This window comes from Cervus canadensis, chromosome 27, assembly GCF_019320065.1.
Source record: "Cervus canadensis isolate Bull #8, Minnesota chromosome 27, ASM1932006v1, whole genome shotgun sequence".
In the NCBI taxonomy this organism is placed as follows: Eukaryota; Metazoa; Chordata; class Mammalia; order Artiodactyla; family Cervidae; genus Cervus; species Cervus canadensis.
In genome coordinates this window covers 46758808-46786518 of record NC_057412.1, presented here as the reverse complement: position 1 = coordinate 46786518, position 27711 = coordinate 46758808, and the positions used below count along the sequence as shown (strand labels likewise).

At 39.0% G+C, this 27711-nt stretch overlaps 1 long non-coding RNA gene across 6 annotated transcripts in view; it reads left to right on the top strand.

Annotated features, from left to right (window-relative positions):
• The window catches only part of LOC122428703, a 242651-nt gene extending 216629 nt beyond the window's left edge, over positions 1-26022 (top strand). For 5 of the 6 annotated variants that reach the window (XR_006265802.1, XR_006265798.1, XR_006265800.1 and 2 more), the window contains 3 exons: positions 6982-7120; positions 16615-16677; positions 25848-26022. This is a non-coding gene — a long non-coding RNA (uncharacterized LOC122428703). Of the gene's footprint in view, positions 1-787; positions 5300-6981; positions 7121-16614; positions 16678-25847 lie in introns of those variants that run through there. The other variant, XR_006265801.1, reaches the window with a different exon arrangement.
• The last annotated feature ends 1689 nt before the right edge of the window (positions 26023-27711 follow it).

Here is a 27711-nt window from a genome sequence, read left to right as displayed (position 1 = left end):
GGTACTCTGGGTCTATTGAGATACCTACCTACTTATTATCTTTAACTTCATTATCTATTAAGCTGGCTATGCAACTACCCACTCTAAGAAGGTATAAAAAGGATGTGTGCATTTATAACTTTTGACATGCCAAGTGTTTGTTTATGACAACACTCAATTACCTGTTGTCTGGTTCTCCTAAATAAAAACCAGTTACTTCATTAAATGCTGTAATATACATGAGTTGATTACAGCCCTATGAGCAATAGTACCAAAATTTTTTGACTGTGTATGTTGGGTTATGAGATGTCTTTTTGTTTATCAAGAGAAACTAGGAGCTAATTTGTCTTATAGAAACATGTGTTGATGTAGAACAGTTTGTACCCAGTAGATCTTGAGAACGTAAAAGAAAATTTTACTGAGGAAATTGCAATTAGTAATGTAAAGACAATACTTGGCAGAAACTTCTGAGATAGAATTCTTTGGCCCCTTAGCAGCAGTCTATGAAGGAGGACCAGTGTTAATTACAGCTGAACAGAACTTTCTTATTTCCCAATCTCTGTCAAAGGAGGGCCATCAAGCAGTATTTATTTTTCAAAAGACAGAAAATAGATCCAGTTGGCTGAGGCTCCAACTCTGATTTATTTCTTCAGTTCAGTTCAGTTGCTTAGCTGTGTCCAACTCTTCGCGACCCCATGAACCGCAGCATGTCAGGCCTCCCTGTCCGTCCCCACTCCCGGAGTTCACCCAAACCCCTGTCCATTGAGTCGGTGATGCCATCCAACCATCTCATCATCTGTCATCCCCTTCTTCTCCTGCCCTCAATCTTTCCCAGCATCAGGGTCTTTTCAAATGAGTCAGCTCTTCGCATTTATTTCTTACTGTTTTGCATATATCACACAAATCCAGATCTTATGACTTTCACCAATTTTATTGGAATCAGTAATGATAGTTTTATAATTTCTTTTAACCCGAGTTTCTTCATGGCCTGCTCTCTGTTTATCACCTTGCTTTATCTCTTGCACTCTTCTTTCTGCCACACCCTGCCACGCACACCACAGACCACCTGCGTCACTTCTGATAGTGAGTACTCCGTGCTTTACCTCCAGTATGGTGCAGTGGTTAAGAGGTAGACCCTGCTTTCGGCCCAGCCCTACATTCACTCTTCCACTTCTGGTAAGTTACTTTCCCAGCTGTGCCTCAGTTTCCTCAACTGAGAATAATGTTAGAACCTCACTTGAATGTGGAAAAAGTAAGTGCAGAGTGCTTGGTTCACAGTAGCTTACATACTATTGGATGCTATGTTATTTGATAGAAATTACATATTCTTGTTTAGGGTCTGTTCTGTTCCGTTTTGCTCTTCAAGCGTATTACTGTGATTGGGGGTGTATTAAATGTGTGTGCTTAAACATTTCAAGTTCTACTTTATGAATATGTATGACAAAAGGAATTCATCTTGATAGAGTACTTGTACATGTAGATTAGTACATAACTGTTGAGAAATTAATGAAAATTTTATTAAAAATGTTCCTGTTGCCTAGAGACAACATAGAGGCTTGAACATATCTCTACAAACTTTGCATTGAAGGACTGAGGTTTACGTGTGGACTTGTTTCTTCCTATTAAAAAAACAATTAAATGTGTGGAAGGTCCCAAGGCAAGTCTCTTTCTTTTTACCTTGACTGGTCCACTGCAGGGAGATCTTGGAATTATCTGGTAATTGGGTCTGACATGATTCATGAAGAGGGACTGCCCTGTGTGGAGACTGAAATGCCGGGTCACAGTCAGCTCCTCACTCTGGCTTTTGTTACCACTAATGCGATCACTGTGTGTCCAGCCCAGGTGTTATGTCCGTATCTCACACACAGCAGAAAGGCTACAGGAAGCCTTTCAAAAGTAGGTATTTGTTTTTCCAGGGGTTAGTGGCACCCTTCTTTGTCTAAGTAATGGATCTTACATTGTGTATGTTAAACTTATTGAGCATTACTTAAATCCCATAACACATACCAACAATGTGATTAAAGCTAATTTCTGTTGGATCGTTTGTCAGATTAATTGGTTAGCGCCCCAGGTGCAGAGTTCCTCTTCTAAGCACTAAAAATAGCATCGTTACAGAATCTTCAAAAATGCGGTATGTAAGCCAGTTGCCACATCCAAAAACTGAATTATTTATTCAAGTATTTCATTTGCAACTGAATGTTTGACAGTTGTGGCAAAAAGCAATGTAAAAATATGAAGAAATGTTTTGATAGTAATTTTTGAAGTTTTTGAATTTTTTGAAGTAAGTTTTGAAGTAATTTTTCCTCCTTTGACCTTTAATTTGCTGTCATACATTGACTTCAAAGCCCTCAGTGTAATATACAGAATCCCCAAACATTCCTTTCATTTGTTTTCCCTGATCCCATGTTAGCTTTTCCTGACGTCTTACAGACACTGTATTCGATTTACATTTCTTCACATCAGATTTTTATTTTCCTAATTCCTGTAGGAAAAAGTGAACATGCGACATAGCATGCATAAGGTAACTAAAAGACCACCCTAATGTAAAAATGTATACTTATATAAACATATAAACCCGAAGACTCATCATTTGTTTTTTTCTGCCCACTCAGCAAATCAGTCTGTATATCCCCATATTGATTATTTCTTTTCATTCTCTCTCTACTGTCTTGGTCTCGACTACATCATTCCTTGCCCACAGTATTTCAATAGCTTCTTAATCGGTTTCTCTGTCTTAGTTCATTCTTTCTCTTGGCTCTTCTATTTAGTATAGTCAGTATAATTCTCCACTCTCATCTTTGTCATTTTTTCCCCTTAAAAACTGACAATGCCTATTATTTATTTGTCAAAGTGAAACTTACCAGCCTTTCTAACTTAAATTCAAATACTGAGCTCTGGCTAGCAGAGTGTGGGCAGAGGTGATGTTCCTATCTCCATGCCTGGACCACAAGACCTCCTACACCACTGGCTTCATGCTTTCTCTCTTCCATCATCTCCTGACAGTGTCAGGAAAACAGTGGAAAACTTTGAAATGATAGAGAATGAAAGAATCGATAGATTAAAAAGAGTAGGGTCTTTCAGTAACTTCATGGTGCAAAGCTGTTTGTCCCTAAATCCCACTCCTGTAAGCAAGAAAGAGAATTCCATTGTTTTGTGGGGGAGGTATTTGTTGAAGCAGTTAGCCAGCTATCCTAATGTGTTTCAGTTTTGCAGTAGCAGTATTATTGGTACAAGTCAAGATTAATTAATTTGCTGGGGGGTTATTATTTGGATTTGGGACGCTTTGTGCAGTTTTTTCATTAGTTCCTTGCATATGGTTTTTGAATGTAATTGTCTTTTTGTTTGACAAAAAATAATTCATCTTGATAGGGTACTTGCATCTATTTTGTCCTAGGTACAAAGAGGAAGCAAAGAAAAGGTTATTTCTTTAATATACTTCTAAAAAGCTTATGGGCTATATTGTAGTCTTACCTTGAGCCCATTTTCTACTAAATTTTTACACTCAGCATAGAACCTCAGCAACATTGTCACTCCTGTTAGAATACCAAGTGATTAGAGTAATTTTCAGGTCTTATCTGAGACACCCAGAATTGTTCTGTTGCCTGATTGTTCCTAGGGTTTGATGCTAATGGAAGAGTTTTTGTTTATTTTTCCTTATTGCTTCTAAAGGAAAATTCTTTTACTGAATTCCCACTGCTGTACAAAATCAATGTAAGCTTTATTTTGCAAGCACCCATTACTTCAGGCAGTCCTTTTCATAGCTTGAGCACTTTGATGGCAATACCTTGGCAAAGAAAGCGCCCCGCATCATTTCTAGAAGTTAAGTTTCTGTGGGATGACTAGGCCTGCAGACAGAAGAAGGAAATCCCGTCTTGTGACGTGGCCCAGCACTGGAGTGTGTCATTTGTGGCCACTTCTCTTTCAGCCATCCTTCTCTCTGCCATCTGACAAAATCTCTTTCTTATCTGAGGACTAGAAAATGATATTTACTAGATCACCACTTCGGAATTCACGTTTTGGATAAATACAGGATGTCAAGAGGGTCCTGACAATTTATTTCAAAATCTTGTTTTGCTTCCAAATAGCATCAGTTGTTCATTCTTCACATTTTCTGCTCTAGGAAAACATATATGCAAGAGGTTTGTTTACTCCTAGGTTATTTAACATAAAACGCTGAATTAACAGGTGACCTTGGTCAATGCCATTCTCAGATATGTGTAACAATCCCTGATAATATATTTTATAACCTTTCTGGGTGAGTAGGGATTGAGGCATGTCAGAAAGGTCAAAAGAGGGGAGAAGAGGATAAAAAGAAACCTGGTGTTTGGTTTCTAAGCCTGTCTCTGGAACTGGACTTGAAAGCTTTAGGGACCAGCCACCACAGAGACCACACTGCTAATCTCGTTTGCTTTTACTGTACATTAATGGGCTCACTAAGATGACGACGCTTCACATCGTGTTGTCATTGCCTGTTTATGTTTGTCTTCCATGCATGGAGGAAAGGATCAATCACGTGTTACTTACCTTTGAATCTTGAAACAAACACATTCAATAAAAGTTTTGGTAACTGAGAGAGTGAATAACTGAAGTGACCTCTACATTTGACTGTCATTGTAGTATAATAGGATATTATAATCGAGCTATAGTCCTGATTACATATGAACCCTGATTTACCATTTAGGCTTTTTTTACAAGATAAAAGTAGTAAAGGAAGAAATTAGTAGTGAGAAAGAGGAATGAAGGTCAGGATCATGTAGATGAGGAAGAATGGGTAAAGGTTAATCATTAGAAAACAGAAGAGATTTAAAAGTAAGAGGTGATAGGATTTATAGATGGAGATAGGGAAAGAGTTATGAAAGAGATGAACGTGTGGGTGGAATCAGCCTGTGAGCATCCAGGATTATAGTCAAGTAGTTCTCCGACTCACTGAATAGGCAGTTGTGAAGATGTAGTACAGTAAGCCGCAGAGTTTCTTAGAGGGAAGCTGTTCCACAGATAAGAAAGTCTTTTTATTCCGTATTATTATTTTCCTTTCATGTTGGGAGGATGTACCAGTGACAGTTGGTCTCCTTTCAGCCAAATAGCTCCCATATGCTACATAATGCTGCTGCTGATTAAAATCCTATGGAAGAGTCAGCCTGTGTCTGGAACAATAGCAGCCTGAATTCAAATGTATCCGTCTTCTGGGGAAGCAGAGATAATCAAATTCCCCCCTTCAGCAACTTTGGGAACACACCATTTGACAAGATACAATGGGTGTGAGTCACACACGTTCTGTCTGTATACCTGCTGCCTGTTGATCACCAGGTTCTGGCATTTTGTGAGTTTTTCTCTTCCCTATTCATGCCTTATAGTCTTTGTCATTGAAACGCAGGGGCACTTCTGTGAAAGCTGTTACTGACACATGTATGAAAACTTAGGAGATCAGTAGGGAGACAAAGTTGTGGGTGATATGAGGAAAAAACCATCTTTAGTCAGAGAAATTTGGGTTTCAATATGCTTTTCACCTTTTTAGTATGTAACCTGGACAAGTGATTTAAGTTCCTCTGAACTTTGATTCCCACATCTGTAAAATGGGGATAATGATATATGACAGAGAATTGTTTTGTGGGTTAAATTACATAATTTATGTTTGGCTATGCATTCTGGAAAAATCTAGGTGATGAGAGCTACAAGGAACCCTCAAACACTCCATTTAAACCCTTGCCCTCAGAGACTTGTCCAAATCTTTAACATGGCTTCTAGAAGCCTAAGGCCTCGTGTCCCTGGGACAACCAGCCCTCTTTGGAGTTCTCATTTGGAAAAACTCAGGGATGTTAGAAGAATTTACTGTTTGCTCTGCTGCTGCTGGTGCTAAATTGCTTCAGTCGTGTCCGACTCTGTGCGACCCCATAGACGGTAGCCTACCAGGCTCCCCCGTCCCTGGGATTCTCCAGGCAAGAACACTGGAGTGGTTTGCCATTTCCTTCTCCAATGCATAAAAGTGAAAAGTGAAAGTGAAGTCGCTCAGTCGTGTCCAACTCTTAGTGACCCCATGGACTGCAGCCTACCAGGCTCCTCTGTCCATGGAATTTTCTAGGCAAGAGTAACTGGAGTGGGGTGCCATTGCCTTCTCCGACTGTTTATTCTAGCCAACACCAAATCTCTTTTTAGAGCATTTACTAAGAAAGGCTTGCAATTGTGAATCCTCTCTCTGAACCTTTAAAATATAGGTATGTCTCCTATAACTTGGATGTATCTTTCTCAAGGACCTGAGAACCATTCCTTTGAAATATAATAAATAGTAAGGCCAGGGTCTCTGTCTCCTAGACTTGGAAGCATAGAATCCTAACTTTAATAATTGCCAGGCAGCAGAGTCAGTTGGCTGCACTAATCATGTTTGGTGGTTTTGAATTCCTGCCCACTTCCCTTTTCTACACCCTCATTTTGCCTTTAAAACCCCTGGTCACAGAGCTCTTTCTCCTACTATCTATCAGCATTTACTGAATAAAATCTGTTTTCATCACTCTAACGCCTGGCTTTGTTTCTTTTTGTTAATAAAGACTCTCTTTCAAATCTCTGCCCTTAGATCTTTTAATGGCGTGTGTGTGTTTTCTCCAAAGGAGAGGGTGAGGTTCAGTCTTGTCAGGAAAGGTCATGGGAAGAAATTGGGAAAATGTTAGAAGGTTGTTGTATGGTTCCTGACTGTCTCTGGGGAATAGGCCTGAGGGTTAATTTCTGCTCATAAATTTTTCAAAGGTCAGAAGTATAACTTAAACAAGCTTTCACTAGTTTAGCTTAAACCAAAATGGAATTTAAGGATGCAGATTATTTAAAGGATGGAATGCAGATATTTAAAGAATGCTTCAGCCACCTGAAGTGTGGCTAATAGCAACTGAGGAAATGAATGTTTTGACTTAGTTTTAATGAATTCAAGTATAAAAAGCCACACATGGCTGGTGGTTACCCTGTTACAGGGCACAACTCTAAATCATGCTGTGTTGTCTCTCCTTCGCTTTGTAGACTGTCTCCATGTGATGTCAGTGGCTCCTGGAAGCTGCAGAGTTAGCTCTTCCTCAAATAATACCATCTCACAGAAAGAAAACCATCCCTTCATCAGCCCTGTCTACCCCTGAAAAGGACTCAAGCTGGCCTTGATGAGGTAAGTCCTGAAGTGCAGAAGGTTGGACACTGATGGTCTACACTGAGTCACATCCTGTTTTGGGCCATTTAGTTCATTGCCTTCCAGAACTGCTTTGAGTGTGGGAGCACTAATTATCAATGAGTGGTTAAAGCAGACATTGACGATGTTTTGAGAAGGGTAGAAGCAATGATACCTTGTAGCCCTGATGACAGCGTGCTGCACATGGCGAGGGGGTGGAACATTTCTTCTTAATCACAGAGAGGATTTGGCCCTTCAAGTCCTGGTCAAGCAGAAGTGGAAACCATAGGATTTAAAAAGCAGTGTCCTCCACACAGCAGCAGCAGCATCCATGACGCATTCAAGAAATCTTGTGTACAGAGAACAGTAAGAAGGTAGGAGAGTAAGGACAGGAAGAGCAGGGCTGGAGCTCCATGGCTCTGCCATGGCATTTTGACAGACACTCTTGGAACTCTGAGAATACTAAGATGAATATATAGGGGGTTGGAATACCCGCAAGTAAAGGGGGAAGTTAAATACAGGAAATCAGGCTTTACTATTAATGTTATAATAGCTGTGCCCAAGGACTGGTAAGGCTGAGGTATTCATATCTAAGCACTCAGAACTACTAGGTGCTCAAATTTTACCTGCCATTACCCGTGTATGTGCCCCCACACACAGCCCACATTCATTCTTCCTTGAGTGAGTACACAGTTTTCCTCTGCTTTATTGATACTGGTGGCATGAAGAGTGATGCTAGAGTTCAGGATTTAGCATATCCTGTAGAACTGTGAAGGTTCGTTTTCTGAAACCCAAAGTATTAGAAAAGTCTGCTGTTGAGAATGTTGGAAGCAAATTTATAAATAAGGACTGACATTCAGCATTGTACAACAAATAGCCATATCATTTGTTAAATTATAAATTATAAAATGATTTTGGATCAGATTTATATAGCAACTTGTCTCATGTTTTTCCCTATCCCTTATTGCTTTGGCTGCTTCTGCATCTTTCCACAATTTAGCAATCAAAGGGTTGATTACATAGGCAGGGGTCTCCAGGACCAAGATGCTCTAAACCAAGTTATGTTCAGATTGGTCAGTGTTCCTGCCAGTCATTTTTTTTTTCCTCTAAAATCTCAATTGCTATGCACCACCTTTGGCCTCCCAGGAAAACCGGACTATTACCTGTTCATGTTCTACTAGCATTTTGCTTATGTCTGTTCATTCACCTACAGTGTTAATGATTTGTGGCTTTTTTCCCTCTCTTTTTAAAGCGTTTTTGTTTTTATTTATTTATTTTTGGTGGCCCTGGGTCTCTGTTGCTGTGCGTGGGCCTCCTCTAGTTGAGGATCACAGGGGCTGCTGTCTAGTTGGGGGGTGCAGGCGTCTCACTGTGGTCGCGTCTCTTAACATAGAGCGCAGGCTCTGGTTGCGGGCTTCAGCAGTTGCCGCGCTGAGGACTGAGGCTCACAAGCCCTCGAGTGCGGCCTGGGCGGTGATGGTGCACAGGCTTAGCTGCTCCTCAGCATGTAGAATCTTTTGAAACAGGGAACCAAACCCATGTTCCCTGAATTAGCAGGCTGATTCTCATCCACTGTACCATGAGAGACGTCCTCTGATTTGTTGATTACATAGCTTTTACATCCTCTGGTGATCAAACAGGAACAGAATTTTTAAGATATGTTGCCTTGTTTTAGGGAAGCTATGAAGCCTTTGCTTTATCTCAGATGAATAGAATGAGAGAAAGGTGTTGAAATTTGATTTTGTAATGATGTAACCTACAGTGAGAATATGAAAAATATGTTGCAAACATGTCAGGAGACCAAGTCTTTTCTGAAGAAAGTTTGCCATTGGTAGCTATAAGTTAGTCATGATTGAAAACTCATGGATGTATAGGGCTTCCCTGATAGCTCAGTTGGTAAAGAATCCACCTGCAGTGCAGGAGACCCTGGTTCGATTCCTGGGTCCAGAAGATCTGCTGGAGAAGGGGTAGGCTACCCATTCCAGTTTTCTTGGGCTTCCCTGGTGGCTCAGCTGGTAAAGAATCCACCTGCAATGAGGGGAAACCTGGGTTCGAGAATGGAAAGGCTACCCACTCCAGTATTCTGGCCTAGAGAATCCCCTAGACTGTATAGTCCATGGGGTTGTAAGCAGTCAGACACAACTGAGTGACTTTCACTTTAAGAATCTGCCTGCAGTACAGGAGATCTGGGGTCATTACCCAGGTCAGGAAGCTCCCCTGGGGAAGGAAATGGCAACACACTCCAGTATTCTTGCCTGGAAAATCCCATTGACGGAGGAGCCTGTCAGGCTCCAGTCCATGGGGTCACAAGAGTCGGACACGACTTAGCAACTAAACCACCACTGCTATAGTGGGTACAAGCGACTGGGACAGAAGCTGTAATCAATAGGCTCAATCATTTGCAATGTAATCGCGTCAAGTCTTTGCCTACAAGTGAACACGTGGATCACAGGTAGAGAAATTTGTATTAGGCTGGCCTAGGATACTCACATCTTCTCTGTCAAGAACTTATATGTCAGTGGTTTGGGCTTTTCTTCAGGAAATAAATGTTCTCCTTCTTTACCACAAAACCAATTTATATCCATGGTTTTATTTTTATGATATGTAAACCAATGTCTCCTCAAATACACACACACATACACAAGTTCCATTATAGTTATTGGCATACATAGGTCGGTTTAGCTAAGTCATGCTAAAATTATCTATGGAGATTTCTGTGGAGGCTAAGTAATTGAAAAGTTTGGAAAAATTTGTGGCCTTAATACAAGGCGGATTGAATCAATAATTCTGAAGGACAAACTATAGCTATTAATAAACCTAAAACCTTGAGAGAAACAGAATTTTTCAACTTTAGGCCACAGAGAATAAGAATATATTGTTTGGCTGTATTTTTATGGTTTAAATTTTAGAGGGCTTATGCAGTGTAAGTTAAGACTCAGCTCTTATTGGGTGATAAACTCATCGTGCTGGAGATGAAGCAGTCAATTCAAATAGTTTTTTGACTTCTTTAAGCCATCTTCCCATTTGGCTCAGATATGGAACAAAACCTTGAAAAGTGACTCTTGATTCCTTTGCCTCATTACCCTAAAACTGTGAAGAAAATTTTAATTTTGTAAATTCCATATGTGACTATCACAGAGGTCAAATCTAACTCAAAATCACGTCATAGGACAATAATACATATGCGAGCAACTCATGAGATTAGTAAAATTTCTTTATTTAGATTTGTTTACTGAGGAAATTTTGGCATCTGTTATGACTTCTGAAAGTCCAACCTCAGCATTTGAGAGCATTTGGTGTTTAGCCAAGTAGCAGAGCAGCAAACTCATTTTCAGTAAGATATTTAAAGAAGGGAGAAATGTCACATGTCATCAGCTGGCATAATTTAACTTGCAAATCAGATGTTGGCAAGAATTAGTTGGCAGCAGATGGCTGAACTCGTCTGTGTTTCAAACCCTGAACCTATCTTTTCCCATTTTGTGTTGGAAATCTAATTAAAAGCCTTTTTATCACCATCATATTAATTATAAACATGCCTTTTTATCTGGTAGGAAATTGACCTGGGCTTATCAAATTTCCCCTCAAACCCTCTATTTTCCAAGATTTTCAAGAAAAAATTTTTCTAAGCCAATTTATTCCAACTAAATGCACCTGACATTTATAGGGTAAATCCCACTAGCTACTATTTAGACCAAATATGAAATACAACTGAATGAGTCACTTACTTACTATTTAGGACAAAAACTGGTATTAACTTAAGAGTACTTGCTAGTTTATTTATTTATTTTTTTTTACTTATAGTTAAAATTGATGAAATTCATTGAAAGACAACTTTTTTCCAGATAAATAATTTTCCATGGCAAATAGAATCTTATAAAGCTTAATTTTAAAATCTTTTATCAGATGGTGATACAATTAATATCAGGGAAAAAAGACATGTGTTTCATTAGCTTGTCTGTCACTCCATGAGTTTATGATGTGAGAACTGACACTTCTGCGCCATCTGTTTATATATGTCCGTAATAGAAGCCACACATACCAGCAGACTGAAGTATTTTGATAGAGTAAATCCACAGGTATGGGCTCAACATTTCAATAAGTATTAGGTTATTTCCCACAAATAATTTTGTCATTATTAGACTAATTCTTATGGTAATACATTAATTTCAAGAAAAGCTAATGCCATAAAAAGTGTCAGGAATTAGTATATTTCTTCAATATACCAAGGAACTGTGTATTTTAGTGGTTAAAAAAAGAGAAGAAGTGATCATCCAGCTTTTGCTTAAGAGTAGAAAGATGGAAACTCCATCACTCCTACCCTTAAAATAAAAAAAGAGATTATCTTTGCACACTTGTCCTTGAATTTATCAGAGAGCTGAGGTTGTAGAGTAATCAACTATCCAAAATCTGAAGAAAGCTATTTTCCTGGAAGGAGAAACAAAATATGAGCAATTTTTACCCCCTAGGGTAAATGTTGAACTCCATACAAACTATTCATGAGAATTCAAATAAAATTTCTGACAAATTACTTAAAACTGACTTTGGACTAGCATGAGTTTATTGAATACCTGGGAGTTGTAGCTGCAAGGAGAAATTGCACATATGTGCATGATCTTCTTCATAGACCTCACCATGCCCTTATAAGAGAGGCCAAGGGCTGGGTGGGAGACCTGGGAAGGCCTCTGTGTTGGTGAAAGTATAGGGGAGGAGAACAGCTGCTCTTGTGGAAAAGATGGAAAGCCTGACCTAGAATCTTCTCCCTCGTCTTCTCTGTGGGGTAAAAGGGTAAGTTGCTATGGGAAGGGCACTGACACTGTCACCTTCCAGCCAGAAGTGAGTATTCATTGCAGTTAGGTGAAGGAAAGAATGAAATAACCTCTGCCAGTGGGGGAGAAACAGGAAAACACCCTGAGTCTAGACCAGTTAGAGCTGTACATTTGGGGAAGGGATATGACTACAGAAAAGATCCAATCATTAAGGAATCACAGTGCCTTCCTCAGAATGAAGTTAAATCAGAGTAGAGAATGACTCCCTGTTCCCCTTTGTCCATCCTTCTTTAACAGTATACCAGCAGAAGGGTAACGTGAAAAGAGAGATCATTTCCAGGCATAAAGGAAAAATCTAAAATTGAGAGGTGAGTAGATCTTGAGAAAAAACTCTGAAAAAGGCTTCCTCATTCTAAGTATTATACAAGTTAAAACCAGAAAATCTGAAGCTTGTGGTACCCTGATGGCAACCATAGAAACCAAAATAATAACAAATAGACTCAGCTCAATTCCTGACTAACCTGATGCAGAGTCTTGTAATCTGAAGAGAAAAGGCACACATGGTTCCAGGTATAAACACTGTGTACAGTCATCTCTTCTACGTGAGATATTCAACCTTCAGCTAAAATGCAGGGTAAACAAAGAAGCAAGGCGGAAAAAGCCAACTATATGCTATCAAGAGACAACACAATCAACATAACCAGGTCAGATGACTCATTTTTTGGATTTAAAATTACTCTGAATAATGTGACTAAGATTTTGGAGGATAAAGTGGACAATATGCGTGAATAGATATGAAATTTCAGATGAGAGATGAAAACTATGATAACCAAATAGAAATAAAATAAGTTAAAGGCATGATTATAGAAGGGAGGAATGCCTTTGATTAATTCATCGGTACAGTCAATACAGTAAAAAACAAAACAAAGCAACGACAAAACCAGTAAATTTGGAGATAGGTTAAGGGAAATTTTCCAAACTGACGAGCATGAAGCAAACAAACAAAAAAAGCGTAATTCTCCTAAGACCTAAGGTACAATACTAAATGGTATAAAATAAATGCAATTGGAATTGTAGAAAGAGAAGGGAGACAGCAGAGGAAATTTTTAAATAGATAATGACGAAGAATTTTTCTGAGTCAGTCAATTATAAAATATACAGATTTATGAAACTCAGAGAATGCTAAACCATAAATACTTCCAAACACACCAAAAAACATCTTTTTCAAACTACTGCAACCTGAAGACAAATAGAAAAAAAAAAGTCAGCCCAGATTTCATACTCAAAGAAAATATTTTATAGAATTGAAGGAGAAAGAAAGACTTTTGCAAGAAAAGCAAGAACTGAGAGAATTTCTTACCAGCAGTCCCATCATTTGTTCCTTAAAGGAGATTCTTCAAAAATAAGGACTAAGATACTAAGATATCTTAACAATATAATAGCATTAACTGTGATCTACACAAAGAAGAGTGCTGGAAATGGCATTCATGAAGAGAAATATAAAGTTTATTTTTCTTATTGTGAGTTTCTGTAAAGAATAACTATGAAAGGCAAGCATTGTATTAAAGTATTGCATATTATGGTATGTATAAAGTAAACTGCATGACAACTATAGCACCAAAGACAGGAAAGGAGCTGAAGTTCTATTGTTATAAGTTCCTTATTGTGAATGATTAATTAAACGTGGATATGGGTTAAAGCATCTGCCTCCAATGCTGGAGACCCAGGTTCGATCCCTGGGTCAGGAAGATCCCCTGGAGAAGGAAATGGTAACCCACTCCAGTATTCTTGCCTGGAGAATCCCATGGACGGAGAAGCCTGGTAGGCTATACTCCACGGTGTCACAAAGAGTTGGACATGACTGAGCCACTTTACTTCACTTCATTGTAATCTCTAGGGCAGTCATTGGGATGTGTAAAACTTTAAAATAATAACACCAAATTGAAGATAAATTAGTAGGTTTAAAACCAATCATTTAAATAATTACATTAAATTTAAGCTGTGAAAACATACCAAATAAAAATTAGAGAAATTTTCAGATTGGATAAAAGTAATACCCAATTATATCCTGACAAGATTTACTTTAAATATAATGAAATAGATTAAAGTAAAAATATGAAAATGTGTGTGTATTAGTCACTCAGTCATGTCTTACTCTTTGTGACCCCATGGATTATAGCCCACCAGCCTGCTCTGTCCATGGAACTCTCCAGGCAAGAATACTGGAGTGGGTTGCCGTTTTCTTCTCCAGAGGATCTTCCTGACCAAAGGATATGAAAATATGAAAATAATATAATGTAAAACCCCTAACCAAAAGAAAGCCAGAGTGTCTATATTAATATCAGACAAAGTAGACTTCAGATTAGGGAATATTACTGGGGAGAGTATTCATTTGTTGTTGTTCAGTCAATAAGTCATGTCCCACTCTTTGTGACCCCATGGACTGAAGCGTGCCAGGCTTCCCTGTCCTTCGCTATCTCCCAGACTTTGCTCAAATTCGTGTCCATTGAGTCAGTGATGCAATCTAACCATCTTATCCTCTACTGCCCTCTTCTCCTTTTGCCTTCAGTCTTTCCCAGCATAGCGAGGATAATTCAATAAAAGGATTGTAATCTCAAATATGTATGCATCTAACATTAGAGTTTAAAGTGTATGGAATAAAACTGATAGAACTGCTAAGAAAAATAAATCCACAAGCAGAGTTAGAGACTTGGTAAAGAAATAGATTGTTTCTTTAGATTAAGTTGGTAAATATATAAAATTGGTAAAGAAATATAAAGTTGGTAAAGAAACAGATTTTTAACATTATTTACTTAATGAATCTGTTAGATACACACAAAACAATTCAAATCACAGTAGTATAATACACATTTTTCTCAAGAGCATATAGGACTTTCACCAAGATAGATATTATTCACCAAGATAGATATTATTCAATAGACCAATAAATAAATAAATAAAGAATCAAAATCATTTAAGGTATGCTTTCAATTCAAATGGATTTAAACTAGAAACCATTAACAGAAAGATGTCTTAAAGATTTCCAAATTTTTGAAAAAAAAAACACTTCTAAGTAGCCCGTGATTCAAACAGAATGTCACAAGGGAAATTCAAACATATTTTGAATCAAGTGAAAATAAAACTCAACATGTCAAAATTTCTGGGATGTAGCTAAAAAACAGTTTATAGTTAAATTTATAACTTTTAATGCTTTTCATTTGAAAAGCAAAATTTAAAATCAAGAATTTAAGATTCCACTTTAAGAGACTAGAAATAAAGGAGGAAATTAAACTCAAAGCAAATATCAAGGAGGAAATAATAACAGCAAGAAGGAATAGAATTAAAAACAGAAATGTATGAGAGAAAAATCACTGTAAGCAAAAGTCAGTTTCTTAAAAATGCCAAAGGAATTGATGAACCTTTAGTCAGGTTAACAAAGTAAAAGTAACTGTAAATATTGGAATGAAAAGGGGTACATGGTACATCACCACAGACCTTCTATACATTAAAAGAATAAGCAGCAGATACTTAAATAATTCATTCCACATGAGTTCAACAACTTATATAAAATGGACAAATTTCTTGAATAATAAAAATTTCCAATTATCACTCAAGAAAAATAAATAATTTGAATAGGTCTATAGATCTCTGTAGATTCATGTCTATGTATAGAATACATCTACATCTTTTAAACAGCCTGCCCTTTGCTCCAGAGACAGACACTGTCTCTTTCCTCCATGGTTGTTCATTATAAAAATGTTCTTGAAAGATAGTATGAAACAGACAGTGGATTCCTCTACTTAGCAGATATGAATGAATACAAGAAAACCATGAAGAATTGTCTCCTAAAAGGACTGAGAAGACTTAGGAATGGTTGAAATTCTGTAGACTCTGGCTCTCTCTTTATCTTATATGTAGCTCTCCAGAAGTTCCAATGAGAGCCTGGGAATTTTCTAGGTCTCTTGTTTTTTGGATGGTTTTGACAACAATTTCTGTCTCTTTAGCAGTGGAAGATTACAGAAAAATGAATTCTGCATTTCAACTGTTTTGTATCTAGCTTCATTTCTTGCTTCATGTTGCTTCATCAAGTATATCAAAGTGAAACCCGCAGCATGTGGCTCAATTTTCTGGATCTCCTTTCTCTCCAGGATCTGGGATCCTTAACTCCTAGATACATGGGCAGCCATAAGTTTTTGGTGTCTTTTATCCCATGAGATTTTTCAAAGCTCTGTTGACTTCTCTGCCTCTTAACAGAAGTCATGAAACTTCTGGATCAGAGTCAAAGGACAGATTCTTTTAATAATAGCAATGAGCACTGTATCATAGCACAGTTTTGTAGATTTAGTTCTCCGGACCCTGTCACTCAGAGGTGGACTCAAAGAGGGCCAGGTGACACCTGCACACACAAATGGATGTGTAGGCCCCTGACTTAATTCTTGGCATTTAGTCTCACTCCAAGAATTGCCTTAGAGAAGAAATGACCAACAGGATATCTGCTCACCTCTCTGTGGTTCCAGTGTCTCTGTGATTTTGGCTCCTCAAGCTTTTAATGCCTTAAATCAAAAGCTTTTTTATTTTTTTTTATTATTTGGGTCTTCTACTTTTCCCTAGAAGACTGTTAGTTTCTGCAAGTAATTCCACATGAGCTGCTTGCAAGACTTCTTCAATTTTGTCATACTTTGAATTCTATTACATATTAGTTTCTTGTTTATTTTCCATCCTCTTTAGGATTATAAGCTCTGTGAAATTCTTTAGTGAATCCCCAGTGCCTTGACGAGGACATGGCAGCTGGTAAGCATTCAATAATATTAAATAGGTAGACAGCTGGACTCATTAAGGTGAAAAATAATAAAATCATAATTAAAAATTTTCTAGCTGATGTCTACTGACATACCTAGCAATTTTTCCTTCTACCTATATCTCTATTAGTATATATTTTCTCAGTAAAAACAGCTCATATTTTAGCATATAAATTTATTAATGCACAGATATATCTTTAGCGGAGCTTCCCTGATAGCTTGGTTGGTAAAGAATCCACCTGCAATGCAGGAGACCCCAGTTCGATTCCTGGGTTGGGAAGATCCGCTGGAGAAGGGATAGGCTACCCACTCCAGTATTCTTGGGCTTCCCTTGTGGCTCAGCTGGTAAAGAATCTGTCTGCAATGCGGGAGACCTGGGTTGGGAGACCCTAGTTCACTGCCTGGGTTGGGAAGATCCCTGGAGAAGGGAAAGGCTACCCACTCCAGTATTCTGGCCTGGAGAATTCCATGGACTGTATAGTCCATGGGTCACAAAGAGTCGGACACGACTGCACTAATTCAGGCAAGATGCATACATATTCTGTGAGTTTAGAAGTAGTTACTTCCTTCTCTATGCCCTAAAAGAAGGTGTGAATAGAGATTATTTTGCGCATGCATTCTGTTTCTTCTCCTACTTGCATCCTTTCAACTCTCGGCAGCTTCATGCTTGCTGTCTGTTTCCTCTGATCAAAATTGTACTAATTTTGAATCCATTTAAAAAGTCACCTTTTATAAGAGGTCTTCTGAGACTTTTACACAGTGACTCAAACATTCTCATTTTCATGCTCCCACAGCTCTGAATACGTTCTTCTGTTACAGCCTTAATTACACTGTCTTTTAGTTAATTGCTTACATGGTCTAGGCTCCTATACTGAGCTCCTTTCATAAATATCTTCATATCCATAACACCTAACACATGGTCAGACACAGAGAAGTATTTTAGAAAATGTTGGTTGGATGTTTTATTAAACTTAAAATTTTATCTTTCTTAGGAGTATGCACATTTAAAAAATACAACAAAATGAAACTAATTTTGGAATTTTGACTAGCAATCAACTATATACAGAAGCCACTTAAGGAAAGAGGAGGCCTTCCTGGAGTCCCTTGACTCAATTATTCTGTTTATTCATGAACCTACACACTTTAAATCCTTTTTTCACAACTAATATTCTTGGAATCAGGTTTGAGTTGGGGGGAAGGGTGACAATAGGGTGTCATCTATATGGTATAATTTTAAGAAAACCAGCAAAATTTTCCTCTATTTGTGCTTGGAGTTCTTCATGTAGTAAACCACTGCCTTGTTTTACTTTTGCACTCATGCCATAGACTCATCTTTAAAAATACTTTATGTAGGGAAAGATATCAGTTTATGAAATAGATAATTTCTCTCTGTGATAGAAGAAATCTGGTCAGGTGAGACCATGCGTATCTGGAGAGCGGTTCAAGCAGCAGAAAGGGTGGAGCAGGGTTAGCAGGGATGACAGCTGGGGAAACCAGAGACCAGTGGTGAGTAACTGGCACTTTTGTAAAAATTTAATCTGTTCTTGAGATGCTATTTTTCTATTGTATTTTCCTAATCTGCCAAAATAAGAAACAAATAGTGCTGTAAATGTCTCCTTAAGTGTTTATTTAGTAGACTATTATGTGGCTCAGATTTTGAAACAAGAGTTTTGAAAATCATATGAAGGCCATTAAATATGAGAACAAATTTACAGAGACATGAAAATATCCCAGTATTTTCTATTTCTGACTTAACTATTCAAAACACACAGGAAAAAGGTAGTTTTTTTTCTGATTTTTACTCTTATTACCACCAAATGTTAAGGATTGTGACAGTTTTAATGCAAAATAATCTATTTTGGTTTGTTTATTTATTTATTTATTTATTTATTTTTTGTCATACATTGATATGAATCAGCCATAGATTTACACGTAGTCCCCATCCCGATCCCCGCTCCCACCTCCCTCTCCACCCGATTCCTCTGGGTCTTCCCAGTGCACCAGGCCCGAGCACTTGTCTCATGCATCCCACCTGGGCTGGTGATCTGTTTCACCATAAATAGTATGCATGCTGTTCTTTTGAAATATCCCACCCTCACATTCTCCCACAGAGTTCAAAAGTCTGTTCTGTATTTCTGTGTCTCTTTTTCCATTTTGCATATAGGGTTATTGTTACCATCTTTCTAGATTCCATATATATGTGTTAGTATGCTGTAATGTTCTTTATCTTTCTGGCTTACTTCACTCTGTATAAGGGGCTCCAGTTTCAACCATCTCATTAGGACTGATTCAAATGAATTCTTTTTAACGGCTGAGTAATATTCCATGGTGTATATGTACCACAGCTTCCTTATCCATTCATCTGCTGATATGATTATCTCAGTAGATGCAGAGAAAGCCTTTGACAAAATTCAACACTCATTTATGATTAAAACTCTCCAAAAAGCAGGAATAGAAGGAACATACCTCAACATAATAAAAGCTATATATGACAAACCCACAGCAAGCATCACCCTCAATGGTGAAAAATTGAAAGCATTTCCCCTGAAATCAGGAACAAGACAAGGGTGCCCACTCTCACCACTACTATTCAACATAGTGTTGGAAGTTTTGGCCACAGCAATCAGAGCAGAAAAAGAAGTAAAAGGAATCCAGATAGGAAAAGAAGAAGTGAAACTCTCACTGTTTGCAGATGACATGATCCTCTACATAGAAAACCCTAAAGACTCTACCAGAAAATTACTAGAGCTAATCAATGAATATAGTAAAGTTGCAGGATATAAAATTAACACACAGAAATCCCTTGCATTCCTATATACTAACAATGAAAAAACAGAAAGAGAAATTAAGGAAACAATACCATTCACCATTGCAACAAAAAGAATAAAATACTTAGGAGTATATCTACCTAAAGAAACAAAAGACCTATACATAGAAAACTATAAAACACTGATGAAAGAAATCAAAGAGGACACAAACAGATGGAGAAACATACCGTGTTCATGGATTGGAAGAATCAATATTGTCAAAATGGCTATTCTACCCAAAGCAGTCTATAGATTCAATGCAATCCCTATCAAGCTACCAACGGTATTTTTCACAGAACTAGACCAAAGAATTTCACAATTTGTATGGAAATACAAAAAACCTCGAATAGCCAAAGTAATCTTGAGAAAGAAGAATGGAACTGGAGGAATCAACCTGCCTGACTTCAGACTCTACTACAAAGCCACAGTCATCAAGACAGTATGGTACTGGCACAAAGACAGAAATATAGATCAATGGAACAGAATAGAAAGCCCAGAGATAAATCCACGAACCTATGGACACCTTATCTTTGACAAAGGAGGCAAAGATATACAATGGAAAAAAGACAACCTCTTTAACAAGTGGTGCTGGGAAAACTGGTCAACCACTTGTAAAAGAATGAAACTAGAACACTTTCTAACACCATACACAAAAATAAACTCAAAATGGATTAAAGATCTAAATGTAAGACCAGAAACTATAAAACTCCTAGAGGAGAACATAGGCAAAACACTCTCCGACATAAATCACAGCAAGATCCTCTATGACCCACCTCCCAGAATATTGGAAATAAAAGCAAAACTAAACAAATGGGACCTAATGAAACTTAAAAGCTTTTGCACTACAAAGGAAACTATAAGTAAGGTGAAAAGACAGCCCTCAGATTGGGAGAAAATAATAGCAAATGAAGAAACAGACAAAGGATTAATCTCAAAAATATACAAGCAACTCCTGCAGCTCAATTCCAGAAAAATAAATGACCCAATCAAAAAATGGGCCAAAGAACTAAACAGACATTTCTCCAAAGAAGACATACAGATGGCTAACAAACACATGAAAAGATGCTCAACATCACTCATTATTAGAGAAATGCAAATCAAAACCACAATGAGGTACCATTACACGCCAGTCAGGATGGCTGCTATCCAAAAGTCTACAAGCAATAAATGCTGGAGAGGCTGTGGAGAAAAGGGAACCCTCTTACACTGTTGGTGGGAATGCAAACTAGTACAGCCACTATGGAAAACAGTGTGGAGATTTCTTAAAAAACTGGGAATAGAACTGGTTTGTTTTTTATAGGTTGATGGCAGTTTAAGTATCTTGGACCATGGGTATTTCCATTTGGCATGATGCTGCTCTATACTTATAAAAGAATTTGCTTTTGTAAATAGACTGCTATGTCTCCCAGCAGCAATATTTAGAAGCTATAAATATAGCTAAAAGGATGGTGATGCTGAAAGTGAAAAGTGAAAGTTGCTCAGTCATGTCTGACTCTTTGCAATCCCAACGACTGTAGTCCATGGAATTCTCCAGGACAGAATACTGGAGTGGATAGCCTTTCCTTTCTCCAGGGGATCTTCCCAACCCAGGGATTGAACCCAGGTCTCCCGCATTGCATGCAGATTCTTTACCAGTTGAGCCACAAGTGAAGCCACAACCAAAATTAATATTTATGAAGTTTTTTCTTTACCTGTGTTTGTAATATGGAGCCGTTGTGGGCTACAATCCATGGGGTCACAAAGAATCAGACATAACTGAACACGCAGCATGTGTTCCATACATATGATATGATTAAATAATCCTTGACTTCTGTGAGAAATACATCTATATTTTTGCATTGAAGAGTTTATCAACATAATGAGCTATCACCTCACACCTGCTAGAATGGCTATTACAACAATAACAAAAAAGATAATACGTGTTGGTGAGGTTGTTGAGAAATTGGAACCTTTGTGCACTACTAACGGGAATATAAAATGAGGCAGCCACTATGCAAAATAGTATAGAGGGTTCTCAAAAAAATCACAAGTAGCCTACTATATGATACAGCAGTCCTTCTTCTGTATATATAGCCAAAATCATGGAAATTGGAATCTGGAAGTGATATTTACACTGCCATGTTCATTGCAGCATTATTCACAATAGCCAAGACATGGAAGCAACATAAATGCCCAAACGGATAAAGAAAATGTATTAAGCACACTTAAAATGTTTTAACAGAAAAAAAATGTTTTAACAGGGTAAATCTCATATTAAATGTTCTTACAAAGCACACATACATACAAAACAAAACATACATACCTACATACACACATACATACAAAACAAAAAAGCAGAAGGACAAAAAACTTTTGGAGGTGATGGCTATGGTTATTACCTTTATTGTGATGGTGTCACAAGTGTTTGCCTATGTTCAAACTCATCAAATCATATACATTAAATATATGCAGTTTTTTTTTGTAGATTAATTATGCCTCAATAACATGTGGGGAAAAGAAGAAGATGCTTATATAAAAGAGTTTCTCTAACAGTGAAACAGTGGAACTAACTATCTGGGTGGAGGATGGAGATTACAACTAAGCCAAGAGATTTTGTTAGTTCCCCTGCCCCTCTGATAATACATGAGACTTGAGCTCACTTCCTTACCAGTTTCTTTAATTTCTCTTTTCTCCTTGGAGTTCAGAGGCATGCACAGCCCTCACCTGCAGGAGGCAGAAGGCATTAGAGGTTGAAGCACAAACTCCAGACTTTGGCTCCTCATAACTATGTAACACTGGACAGGAAACCAATCCTAAGATTCTGTGTACTTCTTTGTGAAAGTGAGGTTTAAAAACAACACCTATCTATAAGATAGAATGTGTGCATGCCAGTGCACAATCGTGTGTGTCCGAATCTTTTCAACCCCATGGACTGTAGCTCTCCAGGCTCCTCTGTCCCTGGAATTTCCCAGGCAAGAATGCTGGAATGGGTTGCCATTTCCTACTCCATAAGGTTGTAATGACGGTTTAATCACATAATACACAAAGCATCATGCTGGTAGACAACAAATGTGTAATAAAATAATAGTTGCCATTATTATTATAGTTAACAATAATATTTCCCCCTCGTATTTCCACAAAGGATAGAAAATTAAAACTTCACTGTTCTAGAGGGAAAGTCACTGTGGGTTTAGGGGAAGAGCCTCTGTCTTTTTTCTGTTCATTGCTACCTGTGGATGAAAGACTAGATAACTTTATGTTAGGAACACTTAATTCCTAGTGTGTCCAGCCAGACTCCTTACCTGTTAGAGCCTGTTTGTCCACAGCTTATAAAATTCTGGTATTTTCTCGACCATGCCTGCCTCTTGCTTGCCGTTGTCCAGCTGTGTCAATGTCTATTATGCTGCTGCCGCTGCTAAGTCGCTTCAGTCGTGTCCGACTCTGTGCGACCCCATAGACGGCAGCCCACCAGGCTCCCCAGTCCCTGGGATTCTCCAGGCAAGAATACCGGAGTGGGTTGCCATTTCCTTCTCCAATGCATGAAAGTGAAAAGTGAAAGTGAAGTTGCTTAGTTGTGTCTGACTCTTAGCGACCCCATGGACTGCAGCCTACCAGGCTCCTCCATCCATGGGATTTTCCAGGCAAGAGTACTGGAGTGGGGTGCCATTGCCTTCTCCGAATGTCTAATATAGGATGAAGTCTAAGCAATATCATTTAACTGCAGATCTTAAGCCACATTGTGCAGTCAGATTTATCAGTACTAAGTGTGATGATTTTATGTCCATCTGTCAGACTTGCCTCTTTCTGTTCTGAAGTTGAACACAGAAACTGAGTTATTTACTTGTCCCCTAGCCGCAGCCCCCCGCCCCCCAAGCTTTCACTCTCTGAATTGTTGCTATGTCTTCAGTGCCGTTAACTGCATCTGTCACTGTGGGATTTCTTTACATTTTGAGCCCTAGGCATTGTTTCTCCATCTGCTGGCTGCCCTCTTGCCAGGCCATAGCTATTGCCCTGTCGGACGGCTTCCACAAACGCCCTTGGCCCTGGTCCATCACGGCTGCATGCTGATGTGCAGGATGGTGCTGCCTTGGACACTTTCTCAGTGCTCGCTGCTGCCCCATCCACTACTGCCATCACAGAGACTTGGGCGCGGCCAGCCTCAGGAAGGCACATTCCATGCATTTTAAGGAACAGTGTCTGTTAGTCTCAGGCACCATGAATTGGCCTTGGGAGCTCTCTTTTGCAAACAAAGTAAGGCACGTCTCCAAATATTCAGGGTACTATATAGCTAATCTACCCACACTGTGAGAATGGTTGTTTCTCCATATCCATGAAGATTTCCTCCTGATTGAATATACAGATTTCCTCCTTAGAAGCACTCCCATTGTTGTGTATCGACTCTTAATCCTTCTCTTTTAGGGTTCTTTTCCTCTATAGTGAGAAAAACTGTCTTCTCAAGGTTTGGTCAACAGTTGCTGAAATGAATGCCCAGTCAGAGACTGCGTGGCTGGAAGCAAAAGCATGTCAGTCATGTAGGAGTTTCTTGGCCTATGTTTTGTACAAACAGCTGCTGCATTTTCAGTTTTGAACTTGGCAGACCTTATTTTAAATATGCATTGCCAAAAATTATGGCTCATTTACTGTATTTTCCTTCTCCCAATTGGAAAACAAAAAAGGGTCAAATAGAGATCTAAAATGGGGTCAATATGGAATTGAACCTCTAACAAATAATTCTATTTACTTATCAGTATCAGCTGTTTTGTGGGTATTCATGTGGCCCACTCCATTTATGTATGTACATGTGTGTGTGTGTGTTCAGTCAAGTCCTACTTTTGTGACCCCATGGACTATAGCCTGCCAGGCTCTTCTGTCCATGGAATTCTCCAGGCAAGGATACTGGAGTGGGTAGCCATTCCCTTCTCCAGGGGATCTTCCCAATCCAGGGATCGAACCTGAGTCTCCTGCATTGCAGGTGGATTCTTTACTTTCTAAGTCACTAGGGAAGATATACAAATGTTTGTATGTATATATTTATGTAGCACATCAGTCATAGGTTTTTACAGAGTAGACAACCACTAAACTGTTTTATGATGGTTTACTAATGTCTACCAAGATTTATGGTCTAGTAAAGCATATGATCTCTTAAAAGCTTGGAATAGTGTTTGTCTCCTTTACTGAATTTCTTGTATCAGGTATTACTCTTTCAGTTATTACCCACCAATTCATTTGCATATCTTATTTACAAATAGGGATTCCCTGGTAGCTCAGATGGTAAAGAGTCTGCCTGCAATGAGGGAGACCTAGGTTCGAACCCTGGGTTGGGAGGATCCCCTGGAGAAGGAAATGGCAACCCACTCCAGTATTCTTGCCTGGCAAATCCCATGGAGGGAGGAGCCTGGCGGGCTACATTCCATAGGATCACAAAGAGTCAGACACGACAGAGTGACTTCACTCTTTAAAAATAAGGGAGATAATTTTTGATATTTGGGACTCATGAATCCTTGTCATTTTTATTGCCTTTCATTTTTGATAACTATACCCGGTACGGATGTGGTTCTGGTGGTCCACATTACTGAACCTCTTTCTGTACCTCAGCACCTCCCTCCCAGTGCATTTTCCATGTTACCATTGGTGATACAGATCAAAACATAAATCTGACTATATCATACTCTCCTGTGTTCAAACTCTTGCTGGCTCCCTATTTCCTATGGAATAAATCTCCTACTCTTTATCTTAATGTAAAGGGAAGGTCATTCAATATCCAGTGTGAAGCTAGCCTTTTACCCTAGAGCTCTTCTTGCTAGCTTCTTCCCTGCTTCTTCCTCATCCGTTCCTTCCCTGGCAACCCCAATTCAAATTAAATACTCTTTTGGAACATGCCATGCACTTCCATGCCACTGAGAATTTCTTCATGATATTCACATAAGATCTTAACCTCTAGATTCCTCTGTCTCCCTTGTCTGCTTTGGAAAAAGTCATACCTGTCCTTCAGGGCTTGCCTGGTGGCTCAGATGGTAAAGAATCTGCCTGCAATGCAAGAGACCCAGGTTCCATTCCTGGGTCAGGAAGATCCCCTGAAGGAAGAAGTGGCTACCCACTCCAATATTCTTGCCTGTGGAATTCCGTGGACAGAGGAGCCTGGCGGGTTACAGTCCATGGAGTCACATAGAATGTGACCGAGTGTCACAGAAAACAGGACTGAGTGACTAACACTCACTTTCCCCCCCTCACTTCAGGACCGAACACAAGCAATACCTTTTATGAGATTCTCAAGTTAATTGTACAATATTTCTTTGTTTCCATGTTTGTCGAAACAACTAATTATGAGGTCTATACGGGTGGAGATGATACTTTATTCATTAACTTTTCCCCCCAGATTTACGCCCACTGTATTGGAGCGGAGGAAGGAAAGGAAAACATATATCTATCTCCTTATAGAACTGCCTGAGCAGTGGCCACAGTACTGGCAAAGGTCAGTTTTCATTCCAATCCCAAAGAAAGGCAATGCAAAAGAATGCTCAAATTACCACACAATTGCATTCATCTTACATGCTAGTAAAGTAATGCTCAAAATTCTCCAAGCCATGCTTCAACAGTACGTGAACCGTGAACTTCCAGATGTTCAAGCTGGATTTAGAAAAGGCAGAGGAACCAGAGATCAAATTGCCAACATCTGCTGGATCATCAAAAAAAGCAAGATAGTTCCAGAAAAACATATATTTCTGCTTTATTGACTATGCCAAAGCCTTTGACTGTGTGGATCACCACAAACTAGAAAATTCTTCAAGAAATGGGAATACCAGACCACCTGACCCGCCTCCTGAGAAATCTCTATGCAGGTCAGGAAGCAACAGTTAGAACTGGACATGGAACAACAGACTGGTTTCAAATCAGGCAAGGAGTATGTCAAGGCTGTATATTGTCACCCTGCTTATTTAACTTATATGCAGAGTACATCATGAGAAACACTGGGCTGGATGAAGCACAAGCTGGAATCAAGATTGCAGGGAGAAATATCAATAAACTCAGATACACAGAGGATACCACCCTTATGGCAGAAAGCAAAGAAGAACTAAAGAGCCTCTTGATGAAAGTGAAAGAGGAGAGGGAAAAAGCTGGCTTAAAACTCAACATTCAGAAAACTAAGATCATGGCATCTGGTCTCATCACTTCATGGCAAATAGATGGGGAAACAGTGGAAACAGTGACGGACTTTATTTTTCTGGACTCCAAAATCACTGCAGATGGTAATTGCAGCCATGAAATTCAAAGACGATTACTCCTTGGAAGAAAAGTTATGACCAACCTAGACAGCATACTAACAAACAGAGACATTACTTTGCCAACAAAGGTCCGTCTAGTCAAGGCTATGGTTTTTCCAGTAGTCATGTATGGATATGAGAGTTGTACTATAAACAAAGCTGAGCGCCAAAGAATTGATGCTTTTGAACTGTGGTGTTGGAGAAGACTCTTGAGAGTCCTGTGGACTGCAACCAGTCCATCCTAAAGGAGATCAGTCTTGAATATTTATTGGAAGTATTGATGCTGAAGCTGAAACTCCAATACTTTGGCCACCTGGTGCGAAGAACTGACTCATTTGAAAAGACCCTGATGCTGGGAAAGATTGAAGGCAGGAAGAGAAGGGGACGACAGAGGATGAGATGGTTGAATGGCATCACTGACTCAATGGCCATGAGTTTGAGTAAACTCTGGGAGCTGGTGATGGACAGGGAGGCCTGGCGTGCTGCAGTCCATGGGGTTGCAAAGAGTTGGACACAACTGAGTGACTGAAGTAAATTGAACTGAGAAGGCATTGTTTCTTCCTTTACTTTGTCATCATAACAGGTCTAAATTATTGCCTAAGGGCCCAGCCCGTGTGGTGTTGGTGGCCTCATCAGGCCCTGCTGCTGAGGTACTGAGACCTAAGCGGCTTCCTCAGGTATTGTTAGCCCTTGAGTGGTGCTATGTCACCTTCTGGCTGATGGTGTCCTGCTCATGAGGCTAAGCTCTGGCCTGCTTTCACTGGTCTGTGATTAGCCTGGAGCTTCCAGTCTCATCTTGTCTTTATGTCTCAACCTTGTGGACTGAAGGCATTGTCTGTCTTTACTTAAGAGCTGGAACTCCATGCAGCTTCCTCACTTGCTTTCATATTGACTGATTTCCTAGATCCTTTCTCCTCAGTACAGATTAATTCAGTCTACTGTCCTAACAATCCTATGCAGTATATACTATTATTAACC